This window comes from Dendrobates tinctorius, unplaced genomic scaffold (genome assembly GCF_039654945.1).
Source record: "Dendrobates tinctorius isolate UK_male_01 unplaced genomic scaffold, ASM3965494v1 ptg000095l, whole genome shotgun sequence".
NCBI lineage: Eukaryota > Metazoa > Chordata > Amphibia > Anura > Dendrobatidae > Dendrobates > Dendrobates tinctorius.
The window spans coordinates 13,729,704-13,747,283 of record NW_027361763.1 but is presented as its reverse complement, the minus strand read 5'-3'; positions in this window follow the sequence as shown (position 1 = coordinate 13,747,283).

Below are 17,580 nucleotides of genomic sequence, written 5' to 3'. Positions count from 1 at the left end.
TTTAACAACTTCAGAAGAGGAGGCGATAGAGCTGGAGGCTGTCAGCAATGTAAGACAAAACTTTTTCCTGAAGCTCTGGCTTTAAAAGCGGTTTGCCAACTCCTAGAAAACTAAGCCTTCGAGGCCTTGTGGAGCCAGATGATGACGCAGGCTCAACACCTCCTGCATTCGGTCCTATTTTGCTTTTGCCAGTACCATCAGATCCACCACAACACCATCATTACCAGCTGCCAACCCCCACCCAATTCCACGGCCTCTTCCACCAGCCTTCCTCATTTTTGGTAGAAATGTAAACAAAATCCAACAAACTTTATAGTAATGTAAAACAAGGTACAAGGTGTCTATAGGACAGGGGAGATTTTGAATTTCTGCACACACTTGTGGACACCGGACACTTTTGGATTGTGTGAGGCCCACTGAATATCACAGCGCTATGAGACAGGCTCGATGTCGCAGGTGTGAAAAATGTCACTAGAGGATAACGGAGATTTTGAATTTCTGCACACACTTGTGGACACCGGACACTTTTGGATTGTGTGAGGCCCACTGAATATCACAGCGCTATGTCACTGGCTCGATGTCGCAGGTGTGAAAAATGTCACTAGAGGATAACGGAGATTTTGAATTTCTGCACACACTTGTGGACACTGGACACTTTTGGATTGTGTGAGGCCCACTGAATATCACAGCGCTATGTGACAGGCTCGATGTCGCAGGTGTGAAAAATGTCACTAGAGGATAACGGAGATTTTGAATTTCTGCACACACTTGTAGACACTGGACACTTTTGGATTGTGTGAGGCCCACTGAATATCACAGCGCTATGTCACAGGCTCGATGTCGCAGGTGTGAAAAATGTCACTAGAGGATAATGGAGATTTTGAATTTCTGCACACACTTGTGGACACTGGACACTTTTGGATTGTGTGAGGCCCACTGAATATCACAGCGCTATGTGACAGGCTCAATGTTGCAGGTGTGAAAAATGTCACTAGAGGATAACGGAGATTTTGAATTTCTGCACACACTTGTGGACACTGGACACTTTTGGATTGGTGAGGCCCACTGAATATCACAGCGCTATGTCACAGGCTCGATGTCGCAGGTGTGAAAAATGTCACTAGAGGATAATGGAGATTTTGAATTTCTGCACACACTTGTGGACACTGGACACTTTTGGATTGTGTGAGGCACACTGAATATCACAGCGCTATGTAACGTGACAGGCTCGATGTCGCAGGTGTGAAAAATGTCACTAGAGGATAACTGAGATTTTGAATTTCTGCACACACTTGTGGACACTGGACACTTTTGGATTGTGTGAGGCCCACTGAATATCACAGCGCTATGTCACAGGCTCGATGTCGCAGGTGTGAAAAATGTCACTAGAGGATAACGGAGATTTTTAATTTCTGCACACACTTGTCGACACCGGACACTTTTGGATTGTGTGAGGCCCACTGAATATCACAGCGCTATGTGACAGGCTCGATGTCGCAGGTGTGAAAAATGTCACTAGAGGATAACGTAGATTTTGAATTTCTGCACACACTTGGGGACACTGGACACTTTTGGATTGTGTGAGGCCCAGTGAATATCACACCGCTATGTCACAGGCAGAAATTGGCTAGTGTATGACAAACTACAAGGTGTATATAGAATTGGGCAGAATAGGAATCTCCCTAGAGTGTAGGTCTGTAAGAACGGAACAAGTCCTCGATTTATCCTTACAGAGCGACACACAGATAGCTTCACTGTGGCCGTGATAACAGCCGTTACACGGTACTGAGAGAGGAGCGTGCACGTACACGGCTGTCTGGTGTACGTAAAATTGTCAAGCTCCGTGTTTTTTAAGTATACGGACTGACACACGCTGTCTCTCTATAGTTTTGAATGTGATCAAACATCAAATATATTTAACTGTTTGAAAACTAGACAAAACTAGAAGGTGCAGGTCTGTAAGAACGGAACATGTCCTTGACTTATCCTCACAGAGCGACACACAGATAGCTTCACTGTGGCCGTGATAACAGCCATTACACGGTACTGAGAGAGGAGCGTGCACGTACATGGCTGTCCGGTGTACGTAAAATTGTCAAGCTCCGTGTTTTTTAAGTATACGGACTGACACACGCTGTTTCTCTATAGTTTTGAATGTGATCAAACAGCAAATATATTTAACAGTTTGAAAACTAGACAAAACTAGAAGGTGCAGGTCTGTAAGAACGGAACATGTCCTCGACTTATTCTTACAGAGTCACTCACAGATAGCTTCACTGTGGCTGTGATAACAGCCGTGACACGGTATTGTGTGAGGAGTGTGCACCGCTGTATGGTGTGAAAAAATGCACGCTCAGTACCTCACCAGGACAAAAAAAAAAATTGGGATTGCTTTTAAAAAAGCAGTTTGCAGAGCAGTGGGTAAACAGCAATGAAGCCGTCAGGAAGCCTTAGAAGGCAGCCTAACAACCAACACCGCTGATCCAGCAAAATATAGCCTCCACTTGCACTGCACACACAGTGACTGGTGTGTTGTACAGGCAAAATCGCTAGCAGCAGAAGCAGTTTTTGGTGTCTTCTTCCCTGCCTAACGCTCTCCCTACAGAATCAGCAGCAACCTCTCCCTATACTGAGATCAGCATGAGTAACATGGCGGTCGGCGTGCACGCCCTTTTATACCCCCTGTGACGCCCACCAAAGCAAGCCAATCACTTGCATGCCCTTCTGAAAGATGGTGGTGACCCCTGCCTATGTCATCACGTTGCCCACAGTGTCTGTGGATCCTGATTGGCTGAAAAAGAGCGCAAAACAAACTTTTGAAACGCGACTTTGGCGCGTAAGTCGCCGACCTCGTGGCCGACCTCATCCTAGGGTCGGGTTTCATTTCATGAAACCCGACTTTGCCAAAAGTCGGCGACTTTTGAAATTTTTTGACCCGTTTCGCTCAACTCTAGCTACCAGGAACAAGATCATGAGGAGAAGAAGGAGGACAGTTGGAGCTTTGCTTATCTTGCTAGTCACTTTGCTTTCCCCACATGAGCAGCTGATGACGTTTCATGTGCTGAAAGAGCAATGTGTGCCAGGATGTACATAGCTTATTTGACAACCGCATAGTATGCCCACTACAATAGATTAGTCCTCCAACAAAGTGGAATAGAATTAACACACTTGAGATGGCAACACGTAGAATTCACCACCTCCATATCCACCACCCAAGCTTTCAGGTACTGTAGAGCCTCCTACACCAGTATCAGTTGTGACATCATCTGCTCCCGAACTTAACACAGAAGTAGAAAATCTTCCTCAGATCTATTGGCTGGACATCAGCTCTGCTATTTAACACCAACTCCACTATCATTCCCCTCTGACGGTATCTCCTCTGCATTGCAATTTGGTTCCCACTCATCAACAGCAACACTCATGACTCAATCAACTAAGAGCTTTCATCTGTATGGAAAATGGACTGAGCTCCTTGTCTCCTCACCTCTCCTGATTTCCACCTTGAGATTTACCCTGACTCAGAGTCCTACTACCATTAACAGTGCCCCAGAGCCAGCAAAAAAGCTTGGTGTTAGAATCATGTTTTCCATCTCCTTTGGCCTCATCTCAATAGATGTATTGAACTTTAACTATACAAATAACACATCATCTGGATAACTTTTCTCAAAAAAAGTGGATTGAGACAAGTTAACATTGCAAAGGCTGTTGATTACGCTCAAGTTAGGCATCGGATAACACTTTTCTGATATCCCAGGGCTATTAACTACAGCTACAACTGAGCCAAGGTTTATTGAAAATTATTACAAAGAATAAATTCACAGTAATGATTGCACAAAAAAATTAAAAAATTCAGTTCAGTTACTTGTAACATGTAAGCGTTCTCTGACTGACACTGTTTTCAGATTTTTTATTCTGTAAATAAATATTGCACTGGCTTGCTGCGTTCTAGTGCCTTAAGAATGAAAAAAAAAGATCATTGGAATTCAGATGCAGTAGAACAGATACCAGCTGCACCATTTCACTGATCAATCACACTGAATCTGGCACTGCTTCTGGCACCTATCCAATAATTATAGAATCAAAGAATTATTAAAGTTGGATGGGACCTCCTGGGTCATCTGGTCCAACCCCCTGATCAAAGCAGGATTCACTAAATCATCCCAGACAGATGTCAGTCCAGCCTCTGTTTGAAGACTTCCATTGAAGGAGAACTCACCACCTCTCGTGGCAGCCTGTTCCACTCATTGATCACTCTGTCAAAAAGTTTTTTTTAATATCTAATCAGTGCTTCCTCCCATTCAGTTTCATATCATTGCTTCTAGCCTTTCCTTGTGCAAATGAGAATAAAGATGATCCTTCTACAATGTGAAAGCCCTTGAGATATTTGGAGACAGCTATTAAGTCTCCTCTCAGTCTTCTTTTTGCAAGCTAAACATTCTCAAATCCTGTAACCGCTCCTCATAAGGCATGGTTTGCAGACCGGTCACCATTCTGGTCGCACTTCTCTGAACTTGCTCCAGTTTGCTGATGTCTTTTTTAAAATGTGGTGCCCAAAACTGGACACCATATTCCAGATGAGGTCTGACCAAAGAGGAGTAGAGGGAAATAATGACTTCACGTGATCTAGACTGTATGCTTCTGTTAATACATCCCTGAAATGCATTTGCCTTTTTTTGCTGCTGCATCACCCTGTTGACTCATGTTCAGTTTATGATCTATTAGTATACACAAGTCGTTTTCACATGTGCTGTTGCTTAGCCCTACTCCTCCCATCCTATTTATATCTCATTAATTCATAAATTAAAAAAGTGCAGTCTGAAATTTTCCATGCACCCATAGACTTGAATGGGTATGTGTGATCCGATTTGCACAACAACTCACAGCATGCTGCTATTTTTCTCTCATGACGAATCTGCATGAGAAAAAAAACTTTGATCAGCACTGCCCCATAGAATAACTTTGCTCTGAGTGCTATCCGATAAAGCATTGAATAGCACTCATTCGATGTATTCGCTCATGCGAGCCAGGAAGTAAGTATGTAAAGTTGAGAATCAAACAGCACATGATAATTAAATGCAAAACTCACCGAATGCTCAGGCTCACACAGATGTCTGAGTCGGCCTTAAATGGTTTAGGGTGATGAAGTCACAGAAGATTAGTGGGTTATTTGAGAATCCTGATCACAGTAAAGGCAGAAGGGATCAGGCTCATTAATAGAATCAAGACAGGTGAGTAGTAGTCCATGAGCCGGGCCAGATATCGGTACTACCCGGAGTGACTAATTCTCTTTGGTGTTTTTAGGTAGATGCATGTCTGTAGTTTATGTTTTGATATGATAGCCCTTGCACATCAGTAGCTTAACCCCTTCAGGCCTATTTGTACTCAAATGCCTAGGCCATTTTTTGTAAATCTGACCTGTCACTTCATGCGGTAATAACTTTGGGACGCTATCACCTACCCACGCCATTCTGAGATTGTTTTCTCGTGACATATTGTACTTCATGGTAGTGCTAATTGTGAGTCAATAGATTTTACCTTTCTGCATAAAAAATTACAAAATACACAAAAATTTGGGAAAAATTCGCTATTTTTGAACTTTTAAATTCTCTACTTTTTACAAAAATGCTGATACCCCCCATAACAGTTATTAGTTTACATTCTCCACATGTCTACTTCACATTGGCATCATTTTGGAAATGAAATGTTATATTTTTCGGATGTGATAAGGCTCATAGTTTTATACACAATTTTTAAAGTTTACGACAAAATTTCCAAAACCCATTTTACCAAGGACCAAGTCAGGTCGGACGTCACTTTATGGGTCTTGTATAACAGAATCCACCCATACATTACCCCATTTTGCAAACTACACCCCTCAAGGTGTCCAAGACGGATTTTCAAAACTTTGTTAACCCCTTAGGTGTTGCACAGGAATTCAAGCAAAATGACAGTGAAATATCAAAATTTCAATTTTTTGGCAGATATTCCATTGTAATCCAATTTTACCTGCAACCCAGCAAGGGTTAACAGCAAACCCAAACCCAAAATTGGTTGCCCCAATTCCGCAGTTTATAGAAACAACCCACACTTTCCCAGTAACCTAAAGTATGTGCACACAGGGGAGCTCAGGATGGAAGGAGCGCTATGCGGTTTTTGAGTGACAGATTTCGCTGGAAGAAATCCAGGGGGCCATGTCGCATTGGAGACACCCTGAGGTCCCGCACAGGGGAAACACCAAAAAAGTGACCCCATTTTGGAAACTACACCCTCTAAGGAATGTTTTAGGGGGTATAGTAACCACTTTTACCCAACAAGCGCTCCATTGGAGTTTCATGCACTTGGTTGAGGAAATTAAAAAGTACTTTTTTTACCGGAAAAAGTCGCTTTAGGCCCACATTTTTCATATTGAAAAGGGGAACCAGGAAAAAGTACACCACACTTTTTGTTCCTCATTGTCTCCCGAACACGGCAATACCACAAGTGTTGTCTAAAACCACAGTATTGGCGCACGGCAGGCTTCGAGAAGTCAAGCAAGTATCTCAAAGGAGAAAAAACAAGGGAGCCAATCGTCCAGTGTGTTGAGCTATGAGCAGATGAGACGATCCGCAGAGCAGCGATAAGGAAAGGCACACAGAGAATCCTTGGTTTACTTAGCAGAGACCTTGTTGCTTCAGAGGGGCACTACCACAAGTCGTGCTACAATCTATTCACAAAAGATGATTCCCAAGTGGCCTGTAGGTCTGGTGCAGCAGAAAATCAGGAAGAAAGCAAGGAAGTACGCTACGGAGAGGCAGAGAGAGAAGCCCTTGAGGAACTCTCCTTGTATATAAGGATTGATTTGTTCCCAAACCCAGAAGTACTGCCTATGATAAACCTCACATCTAGGCTTCAGAGATGCATGATGTCCCGTGGTATCATCAAACTGAAACCATCGACAAAGAAACATGTTCGCCGAAAACTTGAAACAGAGTTTGGTGAATCACTCCGCTTTCTCTCCGATGAGAAAGGTAAGCTTCTAGTCTATCCATATAGCCTATCAATGGATGACCTTGCCCGGCAAGCACACAGCATGACAAAAGATCTGCAAGAAGCAAGAGCCGCTAACTCTGGAGATGTCGTAACCAAAGCAGCAATGCAGCTGAGGAATGAGATCAAGAAGCAAGATGTGAGTCAGCCATGGCCTCCCGATACAGATCAGAATGTCGTTCCTGCATTAGTCGCTCAATTCCTGCAAACCCTGCTTACAGGAGATTGTGAGTGCCAAACTCCCTCTGAAAGAGCTCAACGTTTTGCCACATCCTTCGACAGTGACTTGGTTTTTGCTGTTACCAATGGAAAGACAAAGCCACCCAAGCACGTACTGCTGTCCTTTGCAATTAAGTCTTTGACCGGCAATACAGAACTGGTTCGAACTCTGAATCGTCTTGGCCACTGTGTGTCATATTCAACGGCTGAGGAGATCGATACAGCCCTTTGTATCCAGAAGTTGGAATGTTCAACAGATGACATCCCAATGCCAGCAAATATCTACCCTGGTGTGTTCACAACCTTGGCCTGGGATAACATTGACAGACTTGAGGAGACACTAAGTGGAGCAGGTACATCTCATAGAGTCAATGGCATCGCTGTTCAGTCCAATGTTGCATGATCTGTGACAAAAGTCCTGCCAGATGTAACCAAGTCGAAGAAAAGAAGCATAATTCTGACAGAATTAATGCTACCAATATACAATGTTGGGCGGCGGGGAGGGCCACCCAGGATTGAGACTGCGAATGTTAACACTACCGAGGAGATCCAGGATTCAAAAACCAAGAACCATATCTGGCTTCTGGCTAGAATGTCAGACCATGAGGATCAGACCATTAGCAGTTGGACTGGGTTCAACATCCAAATCCGCAGCGACATTGTAGTGGCCCAGGACACTGTAAGCTACCTGCCCACTATCAATGCTCCTGCAACAGCCATGTCCACTGTGAATGAAGTCTTGGAGCAAACAAATGCCATCATGCAGACCCTGAAGCTTAACAGAATTGTGTGCGTGTTTGATCAAGCACTCTATGCCAAAGCTGCCGAGGTTATCTGGAAACAGGAGAAGTTCAAGAACATTATAATTAGAATGGGTGTCTTCCACACAATCTGTAATCTCCTCTCCATCATAGGTAAGAGTAGAGTTGAGCGAAACGGGTCGAAAAAATTCAAAAGTCGCCGACTTTTGGCAAAGTCGGGTTTCGTTTCATGACCTAGGATGAGGTCGGCCACGAGGTCGGCGACTTACGCGCCAAAGTCGCGTTTCAAAAGTTTGTTTTGCGCTCTTTTTCAGCCAATCAGGATCCACGGACACTGTGGGCAACGTGATGACATAGGCACGGGTCACCACCATCTTTCAGAAGGGCATGCAAGTGATTGGCTTGCTTTGGTGGGCGTCACAGGGGGTATAAAAGGGCGTGCACGCCGACCACCATCTTACTTCTGCCGATCTCAGTATAGGGAGAGGTTGCTGCTGATTCTGTAGGGAGAGCGTTAGGCAGGGAAGAAGACCAAAAAACTGCTTCTGCTGCTAGCGATTTGGCCTGCACAACACACCAGTCACTGTGTGTGCAGTGCAAGGGGAGGCTATATAGTGGTGTATCAGTGGTGTTGGTTGTTGGGCTGCCTTCCAAGGCTTCCTGACAGGCTGGCATTGCTGTTTACCCACTGCTCCGCAAACTGCTTTTTTAAAAGCAATCCAATCTCCCTTATCCTCTAGTCACTTTGGTCACAGCTGTGCCATCGAGCCTGTCACATAGCGCTCAGATATTCATTGGGCCTCAAACTGCTTTTTTAAAAGCAATCCCAATTTTTTTTTTTTGTCCTGCTGACAAAAAAAAAAAAACTGCTTCTGCTGCTGATAGCAATTTGGCCTGCACAACACACCAGTCACTGTGTGTGCAGTTCAAGGGGAGGCTATATTGTGGTATATCAGTGGTGTTGGTTGTTGGGCTGCCTTTTAAGGCTTCCTGACAGGCTGGCATTGCTGTTTACCCACTGCTCCGCAAACTGCTTTTTTAAAAGCAATCCAATCTCCCTTATCCTCTAGTCACTTAGGTCACAGCTGTGCCATCGAGCCTGTCACATAGCGCTCAGATATCAGTGGGCCTCACACAATCCAAAAGTGTCCAGTGTCCAAAAGTGTGTGCAGAGATTCAAAATCCCACTTATCCTCTAGTCACTTAGGTCACAGCTGTGCAATCGAGCCTGTCACATAGCGCTCAGATATTAATTGGGCCTCACACAATCCAAAAGTGTCCAGTGTCCAAAAGTGTGTGCAGAGATTCAAAATCTCACTTATCCTCTAGTCACTTAGGTCACAGCTGTGCCATCAAGCCTGTCACATAGCGCTCAGATATCAGTGGGCCTCACACAATCCAAAAGTGTCCAGTGTCCAAAAGTGTGTGCAGAGATTCAAAATCTCACTTATCCTCTAGTCACTTAGGTCACAGCTGTGCCATCGAGCCTGTCACATAGCGCTCAGATATCAGTGGGCCTCACACAATCCAAAAGTGTCCAGTGTCCAAAAGTGTGTGCAGAGATTCAAAATCTCATTTATCCTCTAGTCACTTAGGTCACAGCTGTGCCATCGAGCCTGTCACATAGCGCTCAGATATCAGTGGGCCTCACACAATCCAAAAGTGTCCAGTGTCCAAAAGTGTGTGCAGAGATTCAAAATCTCACTTATCCTCTAGTCACTTAGGTCACAGCTGTGCCATCGAGCCTGTCACATAGCGCTCAGATATTCATTGGGCCTCACACAATCCAAAAGTGTCCAGTGTCCAAAAGTGTGTGCAGAGATTCAAAATCTCACTTATCCTCTAGTCACTTAGGTCACAGCTGTGCCATCAAGCCTGTCACATAGCGCTCAGATATCAGTGGGCCTCACACAATCCAAAAGTGTCCAGTGTCCAAAAGTGTGTGCAGAGATTCAAAATCTCACTTATCCTCTAGTCACTTAGGTCACAGCTGTGCCATCGAGCCTGTCACATAGCGCTCAGATATCAGTGGGCCTCACACAATCCAAAAGTGTCCAGTGTCCAAAAGTGTGTGCAGAGATTCAAAATCTCACTTATCCTCTAGTCACTTAGGTCACAGCTGTGCCATCGAGCCTGTCACATAGCGCTCAGATATCAGTGGGCCTCACACAATCCAAAAGTGTCCAGTGTCCAAAAGTGTGTGCAGAGATTCAAAATCTCATTTATCCTCTAGTCACTTAGGTCACAGCTGTGCCATCGAGCCTGTCACATAGCGCTCAGATATCAGTGGGCCTCACACAATCCAAAAGTGTCCAGTGTCCAAAAGTGTGTGCAGAGATTCAAAATCTCACTTATCCTCTAGTCACTTAGGTCACAGCTGTGCCATCGAGCCTGTCACATAGCGCTCAGATATTCATTGGGCCTCACACAATCCAAAAGTGTCCAGTGTCCAAAAGTGTGTGCAGAGATTCAAAATCTCACTTATCCTCTAGTCACTTAGGTCACAGCTGTGCCATCAAGCCTGTCACATAGCGCTCAGATATCAGTGGGCCTCACACAATCCAAAAGTGTCCAGTGTCCAAAAGTGTGTGCAGAGATTCAAAATCTCACTTATCCTCTAGTCACTTAGGTCACAGCTGTGCCATCGAGCCTGTCACATAGCGCTCAAATATCAGTGAGCCTCACACAATCCAAAAGTGTCCAGTGTCCAAAAGTGTGAGCAGAGATTCAAAATCTCACTTATCCTCTAGTCACTTAGGTCACAGCTGTGCCATCAAGCCTGTCACATAGCGCTCAGATATCAGTGGGCCTCACACAATCCAAAAGTGTCCAGTGTCCAAAAGTGTGTGCAGAGATTCAAAATCTCACTTATCCTCTAGTCACTTAGGTCACAGCTGTGCCATCGAGCCTGTCACATAGCGCTCAGATATCAGTGGGCCTCACACAATCCAAAAGTGTCCAGTGTCCAAAAGTGTGTGCAGAGATTCAAAATCTCACTTATCCTCTAGTCACTTAGGTCACAGCTGTGCCATCGAGCCTGTCACATAGCGCTCAGATATCAGTGGGCCTCACACAATCCAAAAGTGTCCAGTGTCCAAAAGTGTGTGCAGAGATTCAAAATCTCACTTATCCTCTAGTCACTTAGGTCACAGCTGTGCCATCGAGCCTGTCACATAGCGCTCAGATATTCATTGGGCCTCACACAATCCAAAAGTGTCCAGTGTCCAAAAGTGTGTGCAGAGATTCAAAATCTCACTTATCCTCTAGTCACTTAGGTCACAGCTGTGCCATCAAGCCTGTCACATAGCGCTCAGATATCAGTGGGCCTCACACAATCCAAAAGTGTCCAGTGTCCAAAAGTGTGTGCAGAGATTCAAAATCTCACTTATCCTCTAGTCACTTAGGTCACAGCTGTGCCATCGAGCCTGTCACATAGCGCTCAAATATCAGTGAGCCTCACACAATCCAAAAGTGTCCAGTGTCCAAAAGTGTGAGCAGAGATTCAAAATCTCACTTATCCTCTAGTCACTTAGGTCACAGCTGTGCCATCGAGCCTGTCACATAGCGCTCAGATATTCATTGGGCCTCACACAATCCAAAAGTGTCCAGTGTCCAAAAGTGTGTGCAGAGATTCAAAATCTCACTTATCCTCTAGTCACTTAGGTCACAGCTGTGCCATCAAGCCTGTCACATAGCGCTCAGATATCAGTGGGCCTCACACAATCCAAAAGTGTCCAGTGTCCAAAAGTGTGTGCAGAGATTCAAAATCTCACTTATCCTCTAGTCACTTAGGTCACAGCTGTGCCATCGAGCCTGTCACATAGCGCTCAGATATCAGTGGGCCTCACACAATCCAAAAGTGTCCAGTGTCCAAAAGTGTGTGCAGAGATTCAAAATCTCATTTATCCTCTAGTCACTTAGGTCACAGCTGTGCCATCGAGCCTGTCACATAGCGCTCAGATATCAGTGGGCCTCACACAATCCAAAAGTGTCCAGTGTCCAAAAGTGTGTGCAGAGATTCAAAATCTCACTTATCCTCTAGTCACTTAGGTCACAGCTGTGCCATCGAGCCTGTCACATAGCGCTCAGATATTCATTGGGCCTCACACAATCCAAAAGTGTCCAGTGTCCAAAAGTGTTTGCAGAGATTCAAAATCTCACTTATCCTCTAGTCACTTAGGTCACAGCTGTGCCATCAAGCCTGTCACATAGCGCTCAGATATCAGTGGGCCTCACACAATCCAAAAGTGTCCAGTGTCCAAAAGTGTGTGCAGAGATTCAAAATCTCACTTATCCTCTAGTCACTTAGGTCACAGCTGTGCCATCGAGCCTGTCACATAGCGCTCAAATATCAGTGAGCCTCACACAATCCAAAAGTGTCCAGTGTCCAAAAGTGTGAGCAGAGATTCAAAATCTCACTTATCCTCTAGTCACTTAGGTCACAGCTGTGCCATCAAGCCTGTCACATAGCGCTCAGATATCAGTGGGCCTCACACAATCCAAAAGTGTCCAGTGTCCAAAAGTGTGTGCAGAGATTCAAAATCTCACTTATCCTCTAGTCACTTAGGTCACAGCTGTGCCATCGAGCCTGTCACATAGCGCTCAGATATCAGTGGGCCTCACACAATCCAAAAGTGTCCAGTGTCCAAAAGTGTGTGCAGAGATTCAAAATCTCACTTATCCTCTAGTCACTTAGGTCACAGCTGTGCCATCGAGCCTGTCACATAGCGCTCAGATATCAGTGGGCCTCACACAATCCAAAAGTGTCCAGTGTCCAAAAGTGTGTGCAGAGATTCAAAATCTCACTTATCCTCTAGTCACTTAGGTCACAGCTGTGCCATCGAGCCTGTCACATAGCGCTCAGATATTCATTGGGCCTCACACAATCCAAAAGTGTCCAGTGTCCAAAAGTGTGTGCAGAGATTCAAAATCTCACTTATCCTCTAGTCACTTAGGTCACAGCTGTGCCATCAAGCCTGTCACATAGCGCTCAGATATCAGTGGGCCTCACACAATCCAAAAGTGTCCAGTGTCCAAAAGTGTGTGCAGAGATTCAAAATCTCACTTATCCTCTAGTCACTTAGGTCACAGCTGTGCCATCGAGCCTGTCACATAGCGCTCAGATATTCATTGGGCCTCATACAATCCAAAAGTGTCCAGTGTCCAAAAGTGTGTGCAGAAATTCAAAATCTCCCCTGTCCTATAGACACCTTGTACCTTGTTTTACATACTATATAGTTTGTTGGATTTTGTCTACATTTCTACCAAAAATGAGGAAGGCTGGTGGAAGAGGCCGTGGAATTGGGCGGGGGTTGGCAGCTGGTAATGATGGTGTTGGTGGTGGATCTGATGGTAGTGGCAAGAGCAAAATAGGACCGAATGCAGGAGGTGTTGAGCCTGCGTCATCGTCTGGCTACATAAGGCCTCGAACGCTTAGTTTTCTAGGAGTTGGCAAACCGCTTTTAAAGCCAGAGCATCAGGAAAAAGTTTTGTCTTACATTGCTGACTCAGCCTCCAGCTCTATCGCCTCCTCTTCTTCAGTTGTAAAAAGTAAAAGCACTGAGTCGTCATTGGAGGCTCATGTTCATGAACCACACCTTTCCTTGTGTCCTTCACCCCAACCAAGATTGAAGGATGACGCAGGCCATACTACTGATTACTCCATGGAGCTGTTTTCACATACCATGCCTGGATTATCAAGTCAAATGGTGAATTACCCAGGCCAAGATGAATCTGACATGGAGTGCACTGATGCACAGCCGCTGATGGATGATTCTGCTGGTACATTCACTCAGAGCACTACATTGTCCTCACAGTGTACAGAGCCAGATTCTGACCCTGATGAGACTCAGGTGCCCCTTCCCGCACACTATACCACCATACACGGTGACACAGAGGAAGGTGCACATGACATAGAAGAGGAGGTGATGGATGACCCAGTTGTTGACCCAGATTGGCATCCATTGGGGGAAGAGGGTGCTGCTTCCAAAAGCTCAGATGAGGAGCATCCACAGCAGACATCGACATCGCAACAGCTGTTATCTGGCAGGCCCGGAGCACTCCAAAGACAGGTTCCAAACATCAAAAGAGTTGCTGGACAGCTTGTCCAGAGGGTCAAAAGATCACAGCGTGCTAGGCCGCAAAATGTCTGCCAAAGTAGGAAGAGTGCAGTGTGGCACTTTTTTGAACAAAATCCTCATGATCAGGCCAAGGTTATCTGTAAGAAGTGCGCAAAGACCTTTAGCCGAGGGAAAAATCTGAAAAATTTGAATACCAGTTGCATGCTTAGACATTTAACCAGCATGCACTTGCAAGCGTGGACACAACACCAAACCTCAAGTGCCACATGTGCAACTGATCACAACGAAGGTAGTCATCAACGCTACATTGTTTCCCCACTGTAAGCCCACCGGTTAGCACAGCAGCAAATGTTGAGGTGTCGTTGCAAGGCCACAGCAGTCAGGGAATCCCACTGTTATATCAACGAAAGACTGATTCTAGGCCATCAGAAAGAACACCAACTCCATCACCATCATCAACCCCCTCTCAGTCCGCCCTGTCCACCGCTACTTCCACCATATGCAGCTCTCAAGTCCAGCTCACCCTCCCAGACACTATGAGTAGGTCAAGAAAGTACTCAGTCTCTCATCCGCGTACACTGGGTTTGAACGCCCACATTGCCAAACTAATCTCGTTTGAGATGATGCCCTTTCGGTTGGTGGAAAGCACAGCTTTCCGCGAACTCATGGCCTATGCAGTACCACGCTATGACCTACCCAGTCGCCACTTCTTCTCTCGCAAAGCCATCCCAGCCCTCCACCATCATGTGAAAGACCGCATTGTCCATGCACTCAAGCAGTCAGTGAGCGGACAGGTGCACCTCACAACTGATGCATGGTCCAGTCGGCATGGCCAGGGCCGTTACGTGTCCATCACTGCGCACTGGGTTAATGTGGTGGATGCAGGGTCCACAGGGGACAGCGGTGGTGGGACAGTGCTGCCTAGCCCACGGTATAGGAAACAGTTGGCTGTAGGCGTTCCACCCTCCTCCTCCTCCTCCAGAAGCGAAAGCTCGTCCACAGAGCGCAGTCGTATGAGCACTCCATCTGCAGCTGCCACTGTTGCACACGATGTGTCCCCCTATCGAGCAGCTAGTGGAAAGCGTCAGCAGGCTGTGTTGCAGATGATGTGTTTGGGCGACAGACATACCGCCGAGGTGCTGGCTGAGTACTTGAAGCGACAAACTGAGTCATGGCTGGGCAGTGTACATCTTGAGGCAGGCAAGGTAGTTAGTGATAACGGCCGTAATATTGTGGCAGCCATAGCCCTGTCAAAACTCAGCCACATACCTTGCTTGGCTCACACCTTGAACCTCAGAAATTATCCGGAGTTAACAGCCCTGCTCCAGAAGGTGCGAAGACTGTGCGCGCACATCCGCCGGTCGCCTGTACACTCCGTTCGTATGCAGAAGCTGCAGCGATTGCTCCACCTTCCCAACCACCGCCTCATTATCGACATTGCAGCAAGGTGGAACTCCACCCTGCACATGGTGGAGCGGCTGTGCGAGCAGAGGCAGGCCATAATGCATTTGTGGGAGGATACACGGCCAGGCACTTTGAGAGCAGACATGGAGTTGACAGGTGTGCAGTGGTCGAAGCTGAAAGACCTCTGTAAAGTCCTTCAGTGTTTTGAGGAATGCACACGGCTGGTAAGCGCAGACGACGCCATCCTAAGCATGAGCATCCCACTTATGCGTCTGCTCATGCAAACTTTGACGCACCTTAAGGAGCAGGCGTCTGCAGCCAATGTTGTTGAGGAGGAAGAGGAGGAGGGAATCCTTTTCTGACATTCAGCCATTGTCTGCTCAGGGACCTCTCCTGGACGAGGTGGAGGAAGAAGAGGAGGAGGAGGATGATGATGGGGATGATTACTTAGGGGAGGAGGATGCATCTCGTGGGGCAAGTGAAAATGTTGGCGTGGCAAGGTCTGGTACAGGGTTTGTGCGTGACTGGAGGGATGTGGATTTGCCAGAAAGTGCTCATCCAACCAGCACTCGCAGTGCATCATTGACACCGGGAACAGTGGCCCACATGTCAGTTTATGCCTTGCGGATCCTAAAAAGGGACCCCCGCATTGCCAAAATGATGAACGATGACGACTTCTGGTTGGCCAGCATCCTGGATCCACGCTATAAAGGCAAATTACAAAACATCATGCCACAGGAGAACCTTGACCTAATATTGGCTAATAAACAAGCAACTCTGGTAAATCGGTTGCTTGAGGCATTCCCAGCACACAGCAGCGGTGATGGTTCTCACACGAGCCGGGGGCAGCTTGGCAGAGGTGTTCGTGGTGCACACAGCAGAAGTGGCGTTGGAGACAGAGGTTTCATGACAATGTTGTGGACTGATTTTTCAAATACCGCTCACACAACTGGTAATACTGCATCGATGGAAAGTGACAGGAGACAGAAGTTGTCAACTATATTTACAAACTACTTTTCCTCCCATATCGATGTTCTCCCACACAGGTCATTCCCCTTTGACTATTGGGCCGCTAAACTGGACACCTGGCCTGAATTGGCCCAATATGCCTTACAGGAGCTCGCTTGCCCAGCTGCAAGTGGGCTATCGGAAAGAGTCTTCAGTGCAGCTGGATCAATCCTGACAGAAAAAAGGACCCGTCTGTCAACCCAAAATGTGGATGATCTAACCTTCATTAAAATGAACCATGCATGGGTTTTCAAGGATTTTGTCCCACCTTCCCCTGATGACACATAGGGTGACAGAAAAATGGCTTGCTTTGGTCCACCTCTTCCTGGGACTTGACCTATTTCGCCTTTTGCATCAGCTGAATGTCCAACATCAACATATGCCACTTTCTAAAACTCCCTAACTGTGCTGCCCCCCCCCCCCATGGCCGGGGTCACCACCTAGCGCACGACACCGTGCGAGTGCCGACACCGTGCGAGTGCCGTTGCCCTGGACAGGTGGGTAGGCCGACTCTTGGGCGCGGGCACTGGCACAGGGTTCTTCATAGTGCAATCAAGTGTCTCTGACGGTGGTGGTGCACACCCGCCGTCAGACACACCGCTGTACTATGAGGGGCCCAGTGCCAGTACCGACGCCCACGAGTGGGCCCCCCTTGCTTGGGCAGGGCCCCAGCATTTGCAATCTTTACCTCTCCCTGCTCCTCCGCTGTGTAATCTGGGCCGTCAAATCCATACTGTGCCTGACACCGTCTGAGCCTTCCTCCTGAGACATATATTTTGAATGTGTACGCTATCCATACATGTTATCCGGGGATACGGTACCCTTTCTTACCTTTGTGCAATCACTTGCAATCCATACTGGGCCTAACACCGTCTGAGCCTGCCTCCTGAGACATATATTTTGAATGTGTACGCTATCCATACATGTTATCCGGGGATACGGTACCCTTTCTAACCTTTGTGCAATCACGTGCAATCCATAATGGGCCTAACACCGTCTGAGCCTGCCTCCTGAGACATATATTTTGAATGTGTACGCTATCCATACATGTTATCCGGGGATACGGTACCCTTTCTAACCTT